Here is a 5332-nt window from a genome sequence, read left to right as displayed (position 1 = left end):
ATTACCTCAGCTACAGAGAGCGGCCTTGCCTGAGCTCCGGGATTTGCCCTAATAACCACGTCCAAGGTCTGATCAACAAGAGTTGATTAATATAAATCTGGTCCCTTCCTCAGCTATTAATCCTGATTAAATTCCCTATACACTGAATGCAGTGTACATCTCAATGCAGCTACCTTAAGATCTTAACTCCAAAATACAGACACATGAGAAAAGTCATAACTCATAGTGTTTCCAACAAATGAAACCATATTAAAGCAATGTCTCAGGAATGTAATTTAGGAAGATGGAAGATGATCTGAGATGAAAAAAAAAGATAATAGTAGAATGAATTAGTCAATATTTCAATATAATACAATATACATATATTGTATATACAATATACACTATAATACAGTGCCTACATAAAACAATGGGAATCATAATTACAGTGACTTTGATGATCCGAGTACACAAGCCATAGCTAAATACTAACAAGTACGCATCATTTGGACAATGGGAGTGTGCAAAGAGAGGAGCTCATACCCCACTCTTCACTGGCTCAGCCAACGCAGGGTGTGTAACCACTGCACCACAGCCACTGGCTGGAAAGATGATCCAGGACAACCCAGGAGGAACATTTCTGGGATATCACCTGTGGAGTTAGAGGAAGAAATTGGTGTGGTCCTTTCCCTGGCTTTTGTTTGCTTGCTAGCTTCTTTGTAATTGTGATGACTTAATGAGAGGAGTTCAGAGAAAATGACACGTCTCTTGCATCTTTCATCAAACTAAGAAAAGATTTGGTTGCTAATATCTCATGTGTGACTTTTGTATCCTTATTTGCAAATGGGAGTGTTCAAAAATCTGTTTAGTAAGGTTTCTTCACTCCTTTAATCATCATTTTTTTTCTAGTAATAAAAACAATATATTACTCCTTTCATAATCAAGTTCCTTTTTATTAACAATAGCATCTGCTGTCCCTTAAAGATCTCGCAGAAAACAACCTTGGAAACTTTGCCATCTGGACAATAGTTCATTGATTGCCTGAATTTCTTTGATGCTTCTTATCTCCTCTTGAGGAGGGTCAATTTCTGTAATTGATTTTTTCATGAATACATGCAAAGTAGTTGTTTGCATGCATTTCTGAGATTATTGAAAAATATGCTTTTAATTTTAAAATATTTTCCATTTAAAATTTCTTTCTCTATTGTGGATATTTGGAAAATTGGGGGTAAATTTTATTTTTTTCAACCATCAGCACTTATATTTGTTCAGTAGTTCCATTGTGTGGGTATTTTTTAGGAACTCAGCATCTTTTTTTTTTAATTTTTAAATTTTTATACAATTTTTTAAAGATCTTATTTATTTCTATTTATTTATTTCTATTTATTTATTTATTTATTTTTTTTTAAAGACTTTATTTATTTCTTTGGCAGAGACAGATCACAAGTAGGCAGAGAGGCAGGCAGAGAGAGAGGAGGAAGCAGGCTCCCTGCCAAACAGAGAGCCTGATGCCGGGCTTGTTCCCAGGACCCCGAGATCATAACCTGAGCCAAAGGCGGAGGCTTTAACCCACTGAGCCACCCAGGCGCCCCTAATTTTTAAATTTTTTTATTAACATATAATGTGTTATTAGCCCCAGGGGTACAGGTCTGTGAATCGCCAGGTTTACACACTTCATAGCACTCACCATAGCACATACCCTCCCCAATGTCCATAACCCACCACCCTCTCCCTACCCCCCTCCCCCTGGCAACCCTCAGTTTGTTTTGTGAGATTAAGAGTCATTAATGGTTTGTCTCCCTCCCGATCCCATCTTGTTTCATTTATTCTTTTCCTACCCACTAAACTCCCCATGTTGCATCTCAACTTCCTCATATCAGGGAGATCATATGATAATTGTCTTTCTCTGATTGATTTCACTAAGCATAATACCCTCTAGAACCATCCATGTTGTCGCAAGTGGCAAGATTTCATTTCTTTTGATGGCTGCATAGTATTCCATTATGTATATATATATTCCATTATGTGTGTATATATATATATATATGTATATATATCTCACTTCTTCTTTATCCATTCATCTGTTGATGGACATCTAGGTTCTTTCCATAGTTTGACTCTTGTGGACGTTGCTGCTATAAACATTTGGGTGCATGTACCCCTTCAGATCACTACATTTGTATCTTTAGGGTAAATGCCCAGTAGAGGACCTCAGTATCTTCAAGAAAACAATTTTCAAGTTAATAAATACCTGGTGATTTTTTTTAAATTTTTTTTTATCAGTATGACTACTTCTTTGTGTGCTGTGTTTGGAGGCTGGATTTCCATATCTCCTGCAGGCCTTGATAAGAAGTAAGAGGAATAGCTTCACTTGTACGGGTACCTCGCTGGCCACATGAGAGAGTTCCTGTCCAAGCTATGGTGGCTTGGCTCAGGACAGCAGCCCATTCTGAGTCATAAAAGAAATGTCCCCAAATTGGCTAATGTCATTCCTCTGGAAGTATGGCCTTGGGATATGGCAGTCAGATCTTCTCAATAAGCCAAAGCTGCAAAGTTTATAATTTTGGTGCTTAGGGCTTTCTGAAGTTCCCCTGTTAAGGCATCAATGGACTGATGTTTTGGCTGTCCTTCCTTCTGACTGAAATATTTCATAGTATTGCTGATAGAGGCAACCCGAAGCTTCTATGTTGTGATATACCAGCTCCAGTCAGTTGATCTTATGCCTAGAAACCCAGAGTGGGGGAAAGAGTCTTCAGGGAGACTTACCTATGGTAGCTGTGGGTTCCAGGCTGTTAGGACAAGGAGGAGTTTGGTGGACACTGGGAACCGACCCTGTGCGGTTCCTTTTCCTCTCCTGCAGCAGCACCTGTTACATAGGCAGAGTGTCTAACAATGATAGTAGTTCCTTGAAAAGTTAAGCAAACTGATCTTTGACCAGCCTTTGGGTCCAGCCATGTTGTAATTTGTTAGTGCCAGTTTCACCACTTGTGATTTCTGGTGTCTGATTGCTTGGCAAAAAGGGTATTCAAGTGACTGTGCCAGAATGGGGGCTTACTGGGGACTCCTGGCTGCTTGGGCATCTCTCCATTCTACTCAGGGTACTAGACGTATCTTATCCCACCAGGATGGGGCCAGGAACACACATGAAACCTGTTTGAGATTTCTGGGATCTCCTGTTAACTCTTGGGGACAAACCTGAGGGTTCACAGGGCACCAGGCATTTCATCAGATCTATAGCCAATTACCTCCCAGGTTTATCTCCTCACCTCTAGCTTTGAGCAGAAAACACGGGGAAATAAAGATTCAGCTCTGGTTTATCCCATCCTGCTGGCCCTCTCTCAGCACTTTCACAGAAGACTGCCACAAGGAACTGTTAGGAGAGGTGTCATTAGTTCCGACCAGATTAAATCCCTCCCTCTCCTAACTGGTGTCTCTTAATCTAATGTCTTTGGGTAGAAAAAATGGAAAGAAACTGATTTCCTTTATGCCACACTCTCCTGTGTGGTACTCCCCACCTGCCAAAATAAGTAACTGAATAGAGGGGTGCCTGGGTGGCTCAGTCCGTTTTGCCTCTGACTTTTGATTTTGGTCAGGTCATGATCTCAGGGTCATGAGATTGAGCGCTCACAGGTTCAACGCTGGGCATGGAGGCTGCCCAAGATTCTCCCCCCTCTTCCTCTGCTCCTCCTCCCCTCCCTCTCTTTACAAAAAAGAAGGAGAAAAAGAGGAAGAGGAGGAGAAGGAGGAGGAGGAGGAGGAGGAGGAGGAGGAGGAGGAGAAATTGAATAGAAAGTGAAGATGCTCAAGAGTACTAGCTCCAATAACAAATTTAATAGATAAGTCACCCAGTCCTTATTTTTTTTCCTCTCTCTCTCCATATGCTCATGAGCTTTTATCATCTCCATTTTACATTGACTGTAAGGGGAGGCCAAAACATTGATTCCAGAGTAACAAACTTCTAGCACATCCTGAAACAATGGCACTTACTGCTTATCAGAAATAGGGTAATGATGTGGAATAAAAACTATTCCATTAAAGATACCACTCCTCCAAGATCTGTTGTTTTTTCATATTGAAAAGCTTCAGGTAAGATACACCTTCAGTGGAATGTTTGGAAAGTTTTCCTCACCAAGGTCCCAAGAAGTTTAGAGGGCACTGGATTCACACTCTGATTATCCAATGTGATGTCAGGCTCAAGGGTATGCAATCGCAGGTGACTCGGCCTGGCATAGAGCCCGCTTTCCTGCCTTGCATTTGGTCCAATCAGGTATGGAGGTTGCCCGTGACGTCAGGAAATGCAGCAACTATAAATGGGCCAGCGCCCCTCTGCAGCCGCCATTGTCCTTTTTTTCTGAAGCATGGGAAAGGTGAGCCCTACATGGCGGAGCCAGGCTGTGAGACCTCTCGGGAGGAAAGCCTGGGCATGGAGGAGCCCACAGAAGCCAACCCGAAAAGCCTGAAGCAGAAGCTGTCAAGGGACCAATGCCGCCGCCGCCGCCGCCACTGCTGCTCCCACAACAGTTTCGCCACCTACTTCCCCAGGGTTTTGAAGCAGGTTCACGAGGCTCTGAGCCTCTCGAAGAAGGGTGAGTGTCTTGGATTCGTTCATCATGGACATCTTTGAGTGCATCGCCGACGAGGCCTCTCGCCTGGCCCGCTCCACCCAGCGCACCACCATCACCTCCAGGGAGATCCAGACAGCCGTGCGCCTGCTGCTGCCCGGGGAGATTGGCAAGTTCCCCGTGTCTGAGGCCAGCAAGACCATCCTCAGGTACACCTTCCGCCAATGATCTACCTCAGGACCGCCTCACCACCTTGCAAACCAAAGGCTCTTTTCAGAGCCACCTTACTTGGCACAAAAAGACCCGTAACTCTCAAGAGTGTCCAACCTACTCGAGCGTTTGGACCTGTGCCATTCTGCACAATCTTAAAACACTTTTACCATTTATGAAACATTACCAAATGTATCAAACCTACTTTATTGTATGTCTTCAGTGCAGTATACTCCCAGCAAAATCATCGATTTACTTTAACTATACTGCATTCATTTGCCCGCCTAAGTGTTATTCCTGTCAGTTGCGTTACTAGATCCACCTTTACAGTTATCTATAAGGTCAAATCTGTTTTTCTAATACATTTTTAAATGTTGTTTTATTTCTCAGTATTCCAAGATTAATTGTTTACGCACCACACCCAGTGCTCCATGCAGTATGTGCCCTCCTTAATACCCACCACCAGGTTCTCCCAACCCCCCACCCTCTCCCCTCCAAAACCCTCAGTTTGTTTCTCAGAGTCCAGTCTCTCATGGTTCATCTCCCACTTTAATACATTTTTAAAACCCTTCCCACTCTCA

At 42.8% G+C, this 5332-nt stretch overlaps 1 pseudogene; it reads left to right on the top strand.

Moving 5' to 3' along the window:
• The first annotated feature begins 4357 nt into the window (after positions 1-4357).
• On the top strand, positions 4358-4769 carry LOC132007044 (late histone H2B.L4-like; annotated as a pseudogene).
• The last annotated feature ends 563 nt before the right edge of the window (positions 4770-5332 follow it).

Source organism: Mustela nigripes, chromosome X (genome assembly GCF_022355385.1).
Source record: "Mustela nigripes isolate SB6536 chromosome X, MUSNIG.SB6536, whole genome shotgun sequence".
NCBI classification, from domain to species: domain Eukaryota; kingdom Metazoa; phylum Chordata; class Mammalia; order Carnivora; family Mustelidae; genus Mustela; species Mustela nigripes.
This window is presented reverse-complemented; position numbering and strand designations above follow the sequence as displayed.